Below are 18540 nucleotides of genomic sequence, written 5' to 3'. Positions count from 1 at the left end.
TCTGTCGAAAGAGGTTCGATAAAAGCGCGCAAAAACCTCAGAAAGGTTTGCCTGCAAGGAACTCAAGGATGATGATAGGTAAAGGATTTGGCCCGTAGAGTCCGTCATCTCAACGTTGAGGGGAGGGATCACGATGGTGGGACTAGAGTCCCCTTGTTCTAGTTTACTAGTGGTACTAGAATTCACGGGTAGAGGAGTAGGTGATCCACTGCGAGTGGTATCGTATTCGTGAAGCGCCTCAAGGAAATCGTGAAATTCATCGAGACAAGGGAAAAAATAGGAATAATGACCATGATGATCGCATAAGGCACAAGGGTGATTTGTGCGTAACACTATGAGTTTCTTGGCTGGACCCGGTAAGGTAATTTGGACCCCAGGGATATTTGAATTAGGGAGTTCATGACAATTATTAGTGGTGTGCCCAACAAATTTACACAAAGCTCACGGAGGTGACAACTTTGGGGCCTTGGGGGCTGGAGGAGCTTGGGGAGCCTTGTCCTTCGGTTCTTTCCTCTTGGATTTTCCCCCTTGTCTGGATGCTTTCGTAATAGGAGTGGGTCCTTGTTGAGGTTGTGATGGAACTGAAGTGGTGGCAGAGGCCGTAGGGTCTAGTTGAATCAGGGTCAAAGCATGATAAGGTCTTAGCTGACCAGGGGGAATGTTTGTAGGGGGATCAATGTACCATACTGGGATCCCCAAAGTCATGTTAGGAAGGACTAGCGAAGCCACGATAGGGACATAAAATATTCCCGGAGATGGAAGTAAGAAAGGTGTTTGGCCTGCAGGGTAATGTCTCGGTGGAACAACTCCTGGATGGTTGAGACTTGGAGGAACAATACATGGTGGGAACATAGGAGAGGCACCCACAAATGGAGGAGGTTCTGGGGGGGTGGATCCGATGGCTCGACTGGGATGGTAACTACAGGGTGCTGAGGTGCTGGTTGCATATCAAATGTACCAGACTGCTTGAGGGCAACCCATGACGCTTGTAACATGCAAACACTCAAAGAGTTAGGCTTTGAGATGGGGGGGGACCAGGGAAAGCACCCAAAAATGAGGAATCTTTGTAGACTCCGGGTGAAACATCGGTAAGAGGAGTTGAAGACTTCTTATCTGACATTGATGAGATAATGGACTCGGGGGAGGTCATGGATGCCAGCTTGTAGTATGTCAACTGATTGATGGTCACGATCTTCCCTTCATGGGGGAAGCACATCTTGCGGAAAATTGTAGATGCGACGGCTGACATGGAACATGTGTAACTACGACCCAAGAGAATGTTTTAATCTAAAGGGGAATCAATAACCTCAATGTCTACATGGACAGTCTTGCCCGCAAGAGTCATTGGACAATTGCGGTACATGCCAAGAGGCTAGGAGGAGTTTCCGTCCCAAGACACAAAGTGATGGTGGATGGGGACAACTTAGGTGACTTTAGTTGTTTCCAAACAATAATGGACATCACACAGGTGGATGCACCTTCATTATTAATGCATCGGGAGATAATGGCATTACGGACTCGGACTGGTATCTAGAAAGCAACAAATGAAGGTAATGGGGGATTCTCTGATGTATCAAATGGGAAGAAAATCAAACAATCTTCGGAAGTATCTATTGCACCCAAATCAGTTAGTAGAGCTTTCTTTTGAGATGGGCATGACTAGAGTACCTCCAACATCGACATGGTGGCAGGTGATTGTGCCAAGTCTTCTACTATACTGTATGTATGGGCAACTCGGTTAGAAGCCATGTTACGACGTAATGGTCCCTTTGAGATCTTGGGAATTGCATCAACTTTAGGTTGAGGGATCTCTAACAGACCATTTGATGTCATAAGAGGCTCAGTAGATTCATTGATTTTGGACTGAGTGGCGGGCGAAGTCGATGGTTTGTCATATTGACGCGACCGAGTTTGTAAGTTGATATCAGAGGGATTAACCTCATCAGAATTCATCATGAGGATCTGGTAGTCACCAGGACCAGAAGGTTGGGGGGGATGGGCTGCTTGACCTGGCTGAGGTTGAGCAACAACAAATCCTTGTTGAGGGAAAGGATTTGTAATCACTGCCGGTTGAGGTGGCACAGGATTCTGAGGCAATTGTTAATCTCTAAAAGTTGCTTGAGCTTCCCACATTTGGCACATCTGGGGTAAGAGAGGACACTCATGTGTATAATGGCCATGTACACCACAACATGCACAAGGCTTGTTCATACGAATAACCTTTCTTCTTGGGTGGGCTGCCATGTTGCTGGTTGTTAGTGTTAGGTTGGTTCCCCTGGGGTTCACTAGGTTGATTGCCTTGATTACCCTGGTTACCCTTGATACCTTTCCCCTTATTTTTTTTCTTCGAATTTTGGGGATTGGTCACAATCTACTGTGCAAACACTTGATCTTGAGGGGGCAGTGGCTATTGGGGCTGAGGATGCATGGGAGGTTGCGGTGCTAATGCTTAAAGGGATGGAGAGCTCGGCTGTGCATAAGGAGGAGAAATGGTGTGGTAGACAGGTTGAGCATTAGATGGCCCTGAAAGCATGTTTCTAAAAGGAGGGACATAAGTGTAGGAGGAACTGGTGCCCCTCTACGGATAACCATAATTTTGCTGAGTATATGGCGAAGTGTGTGAAAGGGTTCCAACGATACTATCAGTGACATGAGATGCCCCCAGTGCATTGGCACCTCCAAGACGGGGGAGGTATGGAATGATCGTATGTACATAACCAAAATGTGCATAAATTAGGTCATATCTCACAGAGGTTTGGAGAGCTTCTTCCTCTGTCTAGGGAAAATGGGACGCGACAACTTTCTAATGGGTGATAAAAGGCTCCTAAGAAACCAATCTAGATAGACACGGTCTTCAAAGGGCAAGGCAAGACATGTGCTCCTCCTTCTACGCCATTCCTGAACATGATCATAATGATGAGTGGCAAAGAACTGATGGAATTAGGTCAAGAGCTCTATACCAGTGTCGTCTTAGAGAGGTAACTGAAAATATGAGAGGAACACTTTAGCAAGCGTCGCGAAAATGGAGTGAGATGCGACAGGCTAGTCTACATACCATTTTGCAGCGTCTCTAGTGAGCATGCGTTGGAACAGCCGAAGATGAATGGAGTCATCGGTAATGGAGTTGGATGAACACCACATGTGGAAGGAGCGGATGTGATTGGTAGGGTCCTCTCCAAAATTACCCTCAAACTTTGGAACGTCTAAGGGAAGCTTAGTCGACATAGCAGGCCAACCAACATCGTGGTGTATAGGGCCATTTATCAACTGGCTAAAATCGGAGACTTAACCCAACCATAAAAGGGAGCATGGGGGCTGCCAGAATGGTTCCTGAGACGGTTCTGCTAGATGTGACCACTGGAGTAGAATTGGATCCAACACCTAGTTGGATTCCTGCACCAGATGTGGGTCCAGACATGGTGACGATATGCGGTGAAGGAGGCTTGGAATAAGATGAGGAATCAACTGAACTAGGAGAAGATTCGATATGGGGACTCGAGGGACTATGAACTTGAACCCTGCAGGGAGGAGTAATATGCCCAAGCGGAAACTGGGGACAAAGGCCTAAGAGTCTCCACGACAAATGCCTTGGTGGCGAAATGGTGGTAAGGCACAAGTGACACAAAAATGGTGAAGGTAGATCAATAATATGCCTTTGTCTCTGTGCGGGGAGATAAATTTATTATGTTAAGTCTTGGCTTGGCGATGTAAACCAAACGACCTTCGCTCAAGGTGTGCTTGTGTGTGTAAGTGTGATTATTAATTAAGCCCAGATTGTGTTTGAAAAAAGAAAAAAGATTGTTGAAAATGAACTAAAATTAACAACAGAAAATGAACAACAAATCAATTAACTAAACCCCACCCAAACTGGGTTTGCAAACACTGTGTTAGTTGGTGGAAAAATCAACTGAAAACACACTAAAAAGGTCAAGAGATCTAAGTGTCGGTGTGACTGGGATCAAATGACACTAGGCTGTTGGAAAGTGGTGTAGCAACAATAAAAAACCAGAGAGGAAGATCACTGCAAAAAGATAGGGAGATGGGTGAAAAACCTAAGGAAACTGATGGGACCCTAAGGCAAATGACCAAACAAGGTTTAAAATAAAGCTTTGGATGGAAACAACCTATCTTTGAAGATCTGAAACAAAAGGGTACAGATCTGGAAAATATGGCTGAAAGTGCCGCAAAAGCTCAAACTTCTTACTCAGCTAAACTCCTATAAAGGTGAAAGTGTCCTAGAAGCCTTAAGGGTCTAAATTCCACTTCGACAAGTAAATCCGAGTAGATCAAGGCCTAAGCGAGATGAGACAGAGGTCTAACAACCTAGTAGACAACTCTTAGCAAAACCGAGAAACAGATCTGACAAAAACCTGAAAACCCTAAAAATTGTAGGTACTGACCTGTTTTTAGGGGGATCACACTTTTTTGGGCTGAAAGGTGCGCTCTGGACCTCCAGATTGTACTTTTTGGGTAGAAAAGTGCGATTTCTGCTCCTTGATTCTCGGTCGGCAAGTCTCGGAAAAAGTTGCCGTCTTTATCGCGACTGGTTCCTATGACTTGCGGAAAATACCAGAAAACTTCCGGAAGTTATAAATTTGACAGATCTAGGGTTAAAAAGCTTGTAAAAAACATTAATAGAATGAAAAAAAAACCCTAAGATGAAAACTGAAGGTCACCCAGGTTTTTGGATCTGAAGTAAAAAACTAGTGGAGTCGCCAATTTTGTTATAGTGTTTTCTCCTCGAATATGTATGAAAAGGAAATGCTTAAGTTTGTGGATGAAAAAAAATATCAACAATATAAATGGATGCTAAACATTGTAGATCTATAGCAACTGATAGAAACAAAAACTGCCAAAGTCATGATCTATGCCACAATCATAGTTAAATAGAAAAACGAAATAGTAATAACTCCAATAATCCAATGGAAACCAGATATTCAAAGAATAGATTTTATTATAACACATGTGAAGGGAAAAAATACATATTACCAGTCCCCCTCTATGGGATGGGTTCTTGTCTATCTTCAAACGTCTTCAGCATGTGTAGAGTCTCTCTCCTCTATAATGTGTAAACCCAACAAATAAAATGTTTGAGCTCAATGGGAACTCAAATGGAAGAAAAATGGTGTGCGACTGTGATAATAATCAGAGTTACAACAGTGAGTGCAACCATGAAATAATCAAAAGTGAATAATGAATGGAAAACCCTTCTATTTATAACAAAATATTGAGTTATCCTCGAATAACAAACAGTAATAAAATATTATTAACCCCATTCTTGGAATAAGCATATTTTATTAAATTTGGTTAGGAGGGAAAAAAGATTTAAACTTTTATTTAGAAATAATAAATAAATGATTTATTTATCATCTCAAGAAATTGGTTAAGGAATAATAAAAAAATAATGATTTATTTAATTATTCCAAAGGGATTTAGTCAAACTTGACAAAGAATAATAATTAATTAGCGATTAATTAATTATTCTTAGAGAAAAATAAGATAATTGGTGATTTATTTGTTTATTTTTCATAACTTGGTCAGGTATGAGAAGGAATATTAATTAAACAATGGTTTAATTAATTATTCATAGAAGATAATTAAATAAATAATGATTTATTTAATTATTCTTCATGGGTTTAATTATAAATTACTTAACAAATGTGGTTTATTAAGTAATTTCTCACAGTGAAAGCATTTTTACTATGGTAAAATTGGCTTTACATGGTGTACTTCGATCCATCTAGTAAATTAGGCTAGATGATCAATTTTTTGGTGATAACACACAGGAATTGAGTTCTCTTCGAACATGTGTTACATTGAAGGCTAAGAATTCAGTAATATTTTCCCGAGCAAGTTGAGTATACCTTTTGATGAGTTTGTTGTTAGGAGAATAAATTTTCTTAATCAATTTGATAACCAACTCTGAGTACCCAAAGGAAGTTTAATATTTACAACCCAAAGATAAAACTTGATCTATCCCTAGAATAAATGCTTCAAAATCGACAATATTGTTGGTACATTGAAACTCAAGTCACAAGGAAATTGAGCAGGAAATTTATTACAAAAAGGAAATTTAAGGGGAATTTTACTAAGCAAGAAATTGATTACAAAAGGGTGAGATGAATTAGTGTATTGTTACTTAGTGGTAGGAAATTTTTAAATGGCCATGTCTCAATAACGATCTTCATTCATCTGAGGATAAAATCAATGTCTTATTTTCCTCCTACCATCAAGCAAACTTCTTCCTTGAGCTCTTACTTCTATTATTCCACTTCCTCATTTCTTACTCTCTATTGAATCAAATTCCCTTCTAGATAATAACGTTTATTTTTAATGGGCTTCCTTGGAATGCCAACCATCACAATGGTTCATTTTAACTTTCAATGGAATTTTAGACATTCTTTCAACTTTGCTAATAAAATAAATTCTTATTAGAAAGTTTACAAAGAGATTTTAGCTAGGATCTAATTCGCATGCCACATCCCCATTTGTAGGATTTTGGTCCCCAAAATTTAGATTGTTAAGGAGATGGAAGCACATGGGCTCCATTTGCTTCTTCGTACCCAACACTCCATATTAATGAAGATTTCTTGTTTCTCGATTATCTACCCCTATTTTGCTACTAGAGGAGTTATTCACTCTCTCCCTTTATGTGCTTTGAATAAGTATGCCTTACCACTCTTAACCAAGTGATATTTGTTTTCTCTCCAATACAAGGTAGCAACCCTATCCTACAAGTATTGGCTACCAAATATCACTCCAAAGACATCTAATGTTGCAAAATCATATTCTACTTCATCAACATAGCTAACATTAATGGTTAACTTGATTTTACATATTTGAGTGATTATGATAACATATTTCCATTGTAACCATGCTCATGAGCTTAGTTGCACTAGATCATAAGTTTCTTAACCAAAATCATCAACTAATTTTTCAGGAATTAGATTACATTTAGAATCAATGTCAATGAAGCATTTACCTTTCCATTCATCATGTGAGCTTTGATTTAAAATATTGCATGTTTATCTCCTCTCAACTTTGGCTACTATAATGTGTTGTAAATATGGATCCTTCTAGATTAAAGGTGCTTTCTACCAATTCTTCTTTTATCTTGGTAGCTAGATTTGCTTCCCCTTTGGACTCCAACCACTTTAGACACAATTTTGGATGGAGTTTCTAGCATTTCTATCTTCTGTGCACATCCACATCACAACATTTGTAATACCTATTACGATCCCTCCTTTTTTCTACTATGGATACCATATTCTTATCTACTTTTTTGCTAGTTTCTTCTTTGTCGATACATTATTGCTTCTTCTTGGAGTCCAAATAAATGTAGAGAGCCTTCTTGCTCACATCATCTATGGTTTTCATACTAAAATGCTACATTTTCCTTTTGATATGGTTGAAAATTTCTCTAAGGTACTTCACCACCATCCCTTACTCTTCCAAATAGATACCTGACCTGATGGATTTCCTCCTAAATTCAGAAGTGTATTCTTGCACCCATTATCCTTGTTTTTGTTGAAGTTAATTCCACTTCATGAGCTACTCCTATTCATAGAATTTTGGATTAAATTTTGACTTTAACAATGCAATGAAGTCCTCCCATTTCATAATCATGGGTTTCTTGGTAATCTTTAATGTATCCACATAACTCTCTCACCACAACAAAGGATGTATGGTAATATTCAAACATGCAAAAGAAATTTGTTGTTTTATTGGATTTGATAAAGGCCAAAATAAACTTCCATTTGTTTCAACTATCTATTCAAGACTTCAACATTAACTTTTCCATCAAACATGGGTATTTTATTTTCTGCTTCAACTTTAAAAGGAATACTAGAAGATGAAGAAAAAGAGTAGTTTTCACCTTAATCATTGCTAGTGGAATCTTCTTAATCCTTCTTGTCTTCTTCATGCTTAGTCTCTACTGAGTTTGCTTCCCTATTTTTATTCATTAATAACCACATTACCATTTATGTTAATGTAGCAATAAGTTTGCTTCAACTAAGTAAACCTAGCTTCTTGATCCTTCCCATCATGTTCTTCATGAGGTATTCTTCCATCCTTTGTTTCTGGCTTCAAAATAGTCATGGTAGTAATGCTTCTCCTCTATTTTGGTACCCATTGTGGTTGTTTACCATGCAGTTCTTCTCCAAGTATTTGGAACCTACTCTAATACATTATGATTCGTAAATGGTAGGTTGATGGATTGTTTGTTTTTTCCACATGAATCTTTGCAAAAATAAATAATGCTCTTTGTTGCTAATCACCAACATGAATGAAAATTAATGGTTGTATTTCATATTTGGTTCACTACTTGGTTGGTTGCTTTAGTAGACATACCTTTGTTCAACAAAGCGTCCCAAAATTTGTTCTGAGGCTGCAAGTTCTCTCGAGACATCAAATAAAAGATATATGGCAATGTTGTAGCTATACTCCAATGTTCAAATACGTGAATATTGGGAAAATACAAAAGCAATGTAGTGTATGGAAGTGTAACTAATTGAAATGTTGTGTACCCATGCAAACCCACCACAAAATAATAAACATCTAGCAAGAATCAATTGCAAGATTCACTATAGAATGTAGTTAAACAATGAACCAACAAGACATTCAACCAATTTCCAAGTAATCATTTAATTGAGCGAATAGAGCTAGCATGACAATGTAGCTTTGTCCTCGTTATTAAAACTAAAAGTACATGAAGTATACACAACCATTAACACCATGAGACAAATTAGATTATTTTTATACTGGAAAGCCAACGGGAAGACCAACTTCTACCAACTTCTATGAGATTTTTACTAAGCAAGAAAATGATTACTAAAGGGAGAGCTATGCATAGATTTAGTGGATTGTTAATCACTAGGAGGAAACTTGTAGATGGATATGGTTCAAGAACTATTTTCACTCATTATAAGATAGACTCAATATCTTCTTCTCCTCTTATCATAAAGCATATTGCTTCTCTTATTTTTTCTATTGTCTTCTTCATTTCTTCCTCCATATTGAATTGAACACCTTCTCATAGCACAATCTTCATTTTTAATGAAATGTTATGTTACAATGATTCATTTCAGCTTACAAAGCAATTTTAAATATTTTCTAAACCTTACTATAAAATACAATCAAATATTATTACAAAATTAGCATTTTTTTACAAAAATCTAATTAAAATTAAACAATGAATAACATACCAATCATTTGAAAAAAAAACAAACTTAACTTATAACATATAAATTCATATATAATATATAACAAATAAATATGGTAAACAGTACAGTATATTATTATATTAAATGATACATAAAATCGATGTATATAAAATAAATAATAAAGGTTAGAATTACGAATCTTAACATTCAAGCATCCATGACATAAAAGCCATGACATTGATAAGTATTGAAAATACAACCTTCCTTTATGAAATTTTATAACCAATATCCTAAACAATTTACCTTGCTTATGAGGCAAGCTGAAGCAAGTCAATTTGATTGGTGTAATCCGATTGCATTTTCTCCCACAGCTACGTTATTAAATACGGAACAAACGTACGCTGAGATTGGCTCCGAACCAGTGTTTGACTGACCGTTTTTGGTAGGTGAAAAAAGGAATAACAGAAAAGCAACCGACACATGGAAATTTACAAATGGAGGTTTCACTAACACATCAAACTAAATTTCAATGCTTTTGATACTGGTTTGTAACTTGTATTGCACTCAATGAGGTGACCGTGGTGGTACAGGTGTGAAAAAGTATACATATAGAAGCTCATAGTCTGGGGTATGTTGAATTTTGGTTTGAGGTTTATTATTATGTAAAAGATTTTGGAAATATTTTAGATCTTGATAGAAAGTAAGTCGTTGTTTTTGGAATTCCAAAATATTTGATGGAAAGCCGTTGTCCTTCCCAAAAATCTAATACAGAGAGAAAAGACCTAATATAGAAGAAAGACCTTCTGTAAACAATCCACAGAAAAATTGAAGTAACCTTAATCCTTTTTTCCAAATATAGTCGGGAGGACCGGAGTTTCTAGTACCGCTGGGCCGCAGAGACAGCCTAAGCTTTGCGAATCAAACTGTGACTGTGGACAATCTACCCACTTCAACCTCAAATGTGGCTGTGTTGATGACCCTCTTCGCTGTAAAGGGTTTTGATAGTTTCACGGATCTTGTGGCACTCTGAGGTTGGTTTTCATTTACATCAAATTACAGCTTTAATCTATTCTTATCAAAGGGTTTGATCGTGATTCCTATGAATATATGAACTTTCAGGTGGGCACACCTTCGGTGTCAGTCACTGCGCATCCTTCGTTGACAGGCTTTATCCAACACGGGATCCCACCCTCGACGCCGCCTTTGCAAAACAACTTGAGCAGACATGCCCTACGAGCGCCACCGTGAACACTACAGACTTAGATATTCGCACTCCAAATCTATTCGACAAAAGGTATTACATTGATCTGCAGAACGGAGAAGGGCTCCTCACCTCCGATCAGGATTTATACGAAGACGCCCGCACGCGACACATTGTGAACGGTTTTGGGCTGAACCAGACCTACTTCTTTGAACAATTTGCACTCAGTTTGCTTAGGATGGTTCAGCTGGATGTCCTCACATGAGACGAGCGGGAAATTCGAAAAAACTGCGCAGTTCCCAATACTAATACCTCCTCTTCATCACACTCCATTGTAGACATTCCAGGGAGATCATCCTCACATCGAAGTGCTCTGTGATTGCGTGATGTTCAGCAACCAAATCCTTTTTGGGTGTCCAATGGCGGTTACGGTCCATAAACATATATTTGTGATCATCGTAATAGTATTACACCGCCTACGTAACTCCACATTTATTTCCCAACATTCTTCGGCATATGCCTTATCAAAACGCTTTCTATTAAAAAAAGTTCAGCCTTGATATCCAATTTATCTAAATCATTAATATAAAAAGGAATTAGTTTTGTTAAATGGAAGAATCATTTATCTATTTAAAAAATGTACGATATATAAAAGATTAATATATCTATTCCTAAAAACGTATAAAAGGTTTGGGGAGATTTAGGCTCTCTAAGAAACATCTATTTACAATATATAAACATATAACTATACATTAACTCTGTATATAAACATATAACTATACATCAACTCGGCTTAGTACAAAATGAGTGCAATGTATCTTCTCTTACTGCATATAAGATATTTTTACCTTTTACCTTTGCGTTTAAACTATGACTCATGAAAATATGAAGTACTCTTTCTTGATGGGACTTATCGATCCCTAAGTTCTTTCTTGGAATTTCAAGACTTTTTTTGACAACCTATCAAATTCTTTTTGGAGAACTTATCAACTTCAAAGTTTTTTTCTTATATAATGAGTAAAAGTGATGTGGGCAAAGGTAGTTTCTAAATTCTTAATGTTGTAAAATAATGGTCGAAGCTTGAAATTTCTTAGCACAATTTCTCCTTTCATCTAATTGATCATTAAGAGGGAGTCACAAAGAACTTGGAATTGTATGATCCCTTTTTCAAGAACAAGGATTAGAACCAATTTAAGGTTTCTGAGTTCACTATTAGGTATTTATAGATAGATTAATGTCATCTTTGAAACCAATAAAATGATTATAGGAGGAAAATTAATTCCCCTAATCCCTCCCTTTAGTGGAGTGCCTTGAGAGGCTTCATAAAAGAAGGCCCAAGGGATTTCTATGTTTATATTAAGTTTTGATTCCCAATCATGGCGTGGAATGGAGGAGAAAAGGTGCTTAAAATATTGAGACTTTGGAAATGCTTTTGAAAGACAATGTGTCCTTGCCCTCAATTTTTTTGCATTTCTTTCTAGTTGAATCCCCTAGGCCAAGGTTAGGGGGACAACATTATAGGATTTTGTGCCCTTTTTTCATTCCAATTCCTTAAAGATACTTCAATTGTGTCTCATTTCCATTGGAATTTAAAACCCTTGAAGTCTTTAATTTCTTTCCATACGTTCTTTGAGGAAGGAAAGTAAAGGATGAGGTGGTTATTTGTTTCCAAATCTACTTCACACGGATTGCATTTACTAGGGCCCTTATAGCTTTGTTTTTGTAAAAGATCCTAGGTTATGGCTATGTTATTTGGAAAATCCACATAAATACATTTTCTTTTGTGAGGCATTTGTATTTTCAAATGGATTTTAACCACTAGAGTGGTTGCTGATTGTTGCCTTCCAAGACTAGTATCTTATATTAAAATCTAGGTTCATAGCCATCTGAGGGACTCATAGGTTAGAGGAGTTCATACTCCTCATTATTTGAAGACATTGCATTTTGAAGATAGTGTGTGTAGTATTTCTATGTCCCATAACATTCCTCATTAATGCTTATTTCTCTCTAAGATGGTCGTTATTTCTATTTAGAATTTACCACTTCGCCCCTAACAATGTGATGAAGGGTATATAAACCATTTGATTTGAGATCTTGAATGAGGGGAATCATAATTTTGTGTAGAACTTTGCTTCCAACCCATGGATCAAAGTGAGCCCAAATCTTATCTCCCTTTTAGCCTCCCAAATTGACCAATTCCTAACTAAGTGAAAAATTGTAATTATGGCTTTCCAAATTTTAAAAGAATTATGGGCCTCTTTATTTGGCCATTGAATCTAATTCTCAACGAAGAGAGAGTGCTAAGATACTTTCCTTTTAGTATTTGAACTCATATACCTTGTCCTTGTATCATCCTTCAAACATTCTTAGCTACCAATGCTTTGGAGAAGAGAAATATTTATTTTACTCCCCATCCCCCTCAGCTTTGAAGGATCGATAGTTTTTCCAAGAGACCAGTTCCATACCCTTCTTCTTTTGGTCCCTTAACCAAATGAAATGGGTAGCAAACCTGTTGAATTTTCCCAAGGATTCCTTTTAATATTTAAGGAAGAGACATCTAGTAGATTGGAATGGCCTCAAGGATGGTTTTGACCTGGACAAGCTATTCACCATGTGAAAGTCATCTATTCATAAGGACTTCACCTTGTTGACCAATATCTTACGATGTTTTTTCATAAAAGGGTTTTTAAAATTATGAAAAATAGAGTCAATATATTGTAGTTATTGTGGTAGGGGATGTGGGATAGGGGTTTTTTAAAGGTATTGGGGGGTGTAAAAATATGAGATAACTATTAAAAATAGGGTTATTTTTATTAAAATATGTATTGGGAGGGGGGTTAAACAAAAATATTTTGGGAGGTTTTTATCAATATCTAGTGAGATTAGAGGTATTCCTTTATATCCCATGAATATAGGTGCTATGACATAGGTTGACAAAGTGGAGACCTTGTGGATCTATTGCATTAGGTGTTTTTTTTTTTGTCAATCTTGGTTATGAGCCACTATCAATCTCCCTAGAGATATAAATTTGCATTTCGGTGGAAACCTAGTGTTAAAGGTAGTTTTAAAAAATGGAAAAATATGGGTAACATAAAGCTTGTTAGGCTCAAGGAGACCCAAAAGAGTCACCATAGACTTATATGAATTGATTAACATACCTGAGGCTATGTAGGATAAATATATAATTTATTTTAATTTATCCACCATTCTTTTTGAACCATCAGAAAAAATAAAGATGTCATGGATAAAAAATAAATGAGAAGCACAATAAGAGCATTTGATCAAGATATATTTGAAATAGCCATTTTCTAATGCATCATTGAATGCTTGAGGTAACCATTTGGCTACGAGGAATATGAGGGGGGAGAGGGGACACCCTTGCGAAATTCCTCTTTCATATTTGAAAAATGGTGAAGTTTCCCTATTAATTAAAACCAGAAAAGTCACAAAGTTTATTCAAACCATTTATCCATGCGCCAGAGTGTAAGGTAAATCCCAAATGAATGAGTATGAGGCAAATAAAATATAGCTATCTCTATTGAAATCTTTGGACATATCCAATATGGAAATCATGACCATCAAAATTTGTGTTTTCACAGAGTGGAGGCCTTATTTAGTAATGTTAATAAAATCTTGTATTTGTTGTCCTTAGAGGAAACCAATTTTCTCGACTAGGACTTGTTTTGAGAGAATTTATTTCAATCTACAAGAGATAGTTTTTGAAATGATTTTGTAGATACTATTACATAATAAGGTAGGGTGGAAAATTTCATATTTTTTGGATATCCATCCTAGGAATAAGTGTTACGGGAATAATACACCCTAGGGTATGGGTTGAGCACCCCAACAGAGAAGAGGGAATACACCAACAAGAAGCAAACAAACAAGCAACCTTAATACTTAAACTACTGAAGTAGGAAGAAGAAGTATTACCTGAAGGTCCTACGTTTGAGGTCATTCCCATAGGGTCCAAACCCTCTGCTTCTTCCAATGCTTCAAAACATGCAACTCATTCAAGAAAATCACATATACTAGTAGTAGTTGAAAGCATGTTCATGATATAAATGTTAGATCATATAAGCATATAAGTATAAAACATGAAATCATACATTAGTTAGATTAAAACATGAATTAAAGCATTAAGATCTTAACATCAGGAACAAGACATGGCTTCTTTATTGATGATTGCAAAAGAATGTGGAAGAATACAACCTGATTTGTCCACAGCTCCAAGCGAAACCTTCCTCCGAATCCATCTAGCCCAAGCCTTAACAATCCTCTTTCAAATGCATACACATGGATGCCATATAAAGGAGATGGACATCACAATGAGGAAATAAGGGTTTCTTATAGCTGGGAGTGCAGGAGGCATAGGGATAAATCAGACTTGATCAGGGACAAGTTGGATATAATATCAATATCCTATCTTTCTCTCCCCTTAGGCCTTCCCCATGAGGTGTATTTATATGACCTCAAAACAATTTTTTCAGTTGGGAAATAGTTAGGCCACGGGCTCCTGTAGGTAGGCTTCTGGTGTAACCCGTAAACCCTGCCCAAAAAATAGGGATTTTATATTTTTTCATATTTTAAATCATATCCGTTGGTTGGGTATAGCTGAACCTACGTGTGCACGCACTTTTTGCAAGGTAGAGTCGCATATGGAATTTAAAATAATATTTTTTAATATTTGGACCAAGTCTAAAGGGAAAGGGCTGCCCAAGGCCATGACTCAGAGAATCAAGTATACAAAGGTGGTAAATGATGCTATAACAGATGCCCCCTAATATATGAGGTCAGAAGGGGTACATGATGGCCGAAATGTATTAAGTGTATAGAAAGAATCATGCGAGGACTTGGGAGGAGATCACCAGATTCCAGCCTGCCAAACCAGTGGAAGAGATCAGAAAGAAAGCTCATGTCTGAGGCAGGCATACCCATGCTCAGAGATAGTAAAGCATGTCCGCATATCAAGTGTAGAGCAGATCCAATATGTATACAAGTACAAAGGAAACTGAGAAATACATAGTGGATCATCTGATCATAGCCACAAAAGTACATATCAAGGCCATGTCACAATATCACATATAGAAGAACTGATCAATGATGCTGAAGTAGATATCTGATCACTAAAGTCACATAACTGATCCTTAAAAGTACCAAGTCAAAAAGTGGAATAATGGTACTGCATGCAACTCAAATGCCAACATACATGATACCTCTATGATGAACTGCAACATATAAGGTGTATGGTGTCACTAGCAGTAAACTGGAGGGATTAACATGTGAACCATGAAATGATGATGCAACCCGAGGTCTTCATCGACTGCCATGGTACATTTCTACACTATGGGAATAAATGAGCTGAAGTCGACCATGTGAGAAATCATTTGATTACAGGTCATTGATGTATACCGTTATGTTAGCCTCACTCTCATGGGTTTAAAACAATTATAAGTCCAAAATAATTAAATTAATTAAAATCAAGAAAGTTGGATTTAATCCTACTTTTCTAGATTGAGTTTGTTCCTCATGGTTAGGAGTCAGTTTAGGCTTAGTTGGTTGAGAGATTCTCTCCAACTAGTTAGGCTCCTAGATTAGTGTTTGGTTGAGAGATTTTCTCAACCATAATGTCCAAGATAGACGTACTATCTTGAGACAAACTTCCTCATGTATTTATTTGTACTATTATCATTATTTGTATATTGCATTGCATTATGAGAGGAATACAGTAAGGCTAAGGCCTTTTCCGCCATCTCTGGTTTTTCTATGTTTCTAGTATTTTTTATGTGTGTTAATTTTGTTAATTATTCTACATGTGGTATCAGAGCGATTTTGGTTCTTAGGGCCTATGTGAGTCCATCATAATCCATGGTAGTTTTCCATGGATGATTTTGAGATGAGATGCAACAATTAAGCAAAGAGCATGCAATGCAGGGCTATGTGGATGTTGTGTGGTTCATATCAGTGTGAAGATCTGTGATTCTGTTGTGGTGAGTGCCGCCGGTGGAGAGCTGTTGTGATGAGTGCTAACGGTGGAGACTGTGATTTTGTATGTGGCAGATTGATCTGTCATGTGGAGCAACAGAAAAGTGTAGAACAAAAGATCTAATTGGAACGGAAGTTGTAAAACACATGAGAGTGAGGCTAACATTGCCCCCCTCAATGATAAGTCCAAAATAAGAACTAGGAACCATCTTCCAAGTTCTCATGCTGAAACCGTTGATCCTCAAAAAACACTGCCTGAAAAACTGCGAAACTTGGATGTTGAAAAAACTCCAATCCGAAGAGAACATGAGTCAGCTGCAAGTTTGAGTGATCTCTGAAATTTTGCTTGACAAATCCATCATGTTCCAAGCTGCAAAAGGATCCATCTGTCCTTTTCTTGCAATCAACATCCTTTGTCCACTGACAAAATATTGAGAACACCCACTAGCTACTTTGATGTTGATGAACGCCCACTGGCTTCTTTGACGATGCCCACTGGCTGATTTGTTGATGATGCCCACTGGCTAATTTTAAGATGCCCATTGGTTGATTTGAAGATGTCCATTGGCTGCTTTTGATGATGTTGTCGAGACTTTCAGTCTGACAACCACCCTTAATTCCATTATCATGTTAACAAACACGAGAAAACTCACCGATAATGATGATGAGATTCAAGGTACCCCAGTACAATCTAACAAGTGTGAATAAATGAGTTGAAGTCGAACGCTTGAGATAATCTATCAATAAGGAGACGTTGATGTATTCTCACTGTCGATAGCGAAGGAGTCTGCCACTAATGACTGCAAACCCTAAGGTACTGAAAAAATGACTCTAGATCGTATTCCCAAAGCAATAAGTCAGAGTCGATGGGAAAAGATCTGCTAGAAGGCAGACATTAAGGCATCCTACATCAATCCAATGCGAGTGTAACCTGCAGGCCAATAATGTGAAAGGAATTAGACGAAGAAAGATGAAGTAACCAAACTGAAGCACGTTTCTGACATACACAAGATGTGGCTAGCGCACGACAGAAACCCTTTGAACCAACCAATAATGAAAGCTGACATAGAGGTGAGGAATCCACCAATAGGGTCAAATGGAAACCAAGGTACTACACGAATCCCAATGTGTGATAATGTAAGCTGATGTCGAACACAAGGGAAACCACTCAGTCAAAGACCCATAATACTGATCGATGCTGAGCACAAGGTCACCTATCAATGATGGAAATAGGGCCAGGGTGCGACTCTAGGCCTACTCTCAGAGCAATGTGTCGAAGTTAATAAGAGCAGACCCACCAACAAGAAGTCAATGGAGACCTTCTCGAACTAGCATGAGCAAAGGACCAAATAGCTGATGTGATACTGAACATAACTCTGACAGACCGGGTATGGCCGACTGAATATGAGTCAAGAGACACCACAGAAAGGCCGACTTAGGTTTACTTCCCTTGAAAAAAAGCACGACTCAACTGTGACTATATGGCAGCATATGATAACTTTGTATAAGTTTGTCATGCAGGAGGCATAAACAAACTCTCCATATGATTGGAAGAGATAACCAACCAGAGGAGTACTGACTCAATAACAAGGTTATGGCTCTCCTAAGTCAAACTAAAGCCCATCCCGATGGAGGAAAGACTTGTTTTGAGTGCTTTGTTCAAGGGCGACACAACTAACTCTTGTTGCCATCAAATATGGAAGTAAAGTCCCATTCTCGCTCTTTTTTTGGAATATATTATTTTTTTGTCTTTTTCATATTTGAAAATCCTGAAAAAGAATAAAATAATGCCTATGGTACAGTGGAAAGAATGAGTGTCCAAATACAAATGTGCTAGTTCCTGGGAGGGGAACATTCCTATGCTCAATGAAAGGTGATGAAACTGGTCAATGACACTCAAAGGAATGTTCTTTCCACAGGAAAAAGGTGTCAAGCTATAGAGGCTAAGTGATTGCAAGGTTGATTTTGTAAAAATACATGGTCAAAAAGTGGCTTATACACGAGTCCAAGTGAAGTCGGCTTAAGGCCAAAAGGTACAAATAGTCAACATGCAATGCAACAATACAACTCAACATGTGGGAGCCTCTAGGGTATAAAGCTAGAAAGACAACGAAGAAGAAGGAGAATGAAGCTTCATCGCAAAAAGTCATGGCGGGACTAAAGAGGACTCCCAAGCCTACTCAATATTTG

At 37.7% G+C, this 18540-nt stretch overlaps 1 pseudogene across 1 annotated transcript; it reads left to right on the top strand.

The window, feature by feature from the left end:
• Nucleotides 1–3308: 3308 nt before the first annotated feature.
• LOC149248577 (peroxidase 12 pseudogene) lies at nt 3309–10925 on the top strand (annotated as a pseudogene). The gene is made up of 3 exons (XR_016265041.1): nt 3309–3419; nt 10024–10195; nt 10284–10925. The product of XR_016265041.1 is annotated as a peroxidase 12 pseudogene (transcript).
• The last annotated feature ends 7615 nt before the right edge of the window (nt 10926–18540 follow it).

The sequence above is a fragment of the Pinus tabuliformis genome, chromosome 7 (genome assembly GCF_031772625.1).
Source record: "Pinus tabuliformis cultivar Carrire ecotype Pingquan chromosome 7, CPIR1, whole genome shotgun sequence".
Taxonomy (NCBI): domain Eukaryota; kingdom Viridiplantae; phylum Streptophyta; class Pinopsida; order Pinales; family Pinaceae; genus Pinus; species Pinus tabuliformis.
Note: the sequence above shows the minus strand (reverse complement) of the source record. Positions and strands in the feature narration are given on the sequence as shown.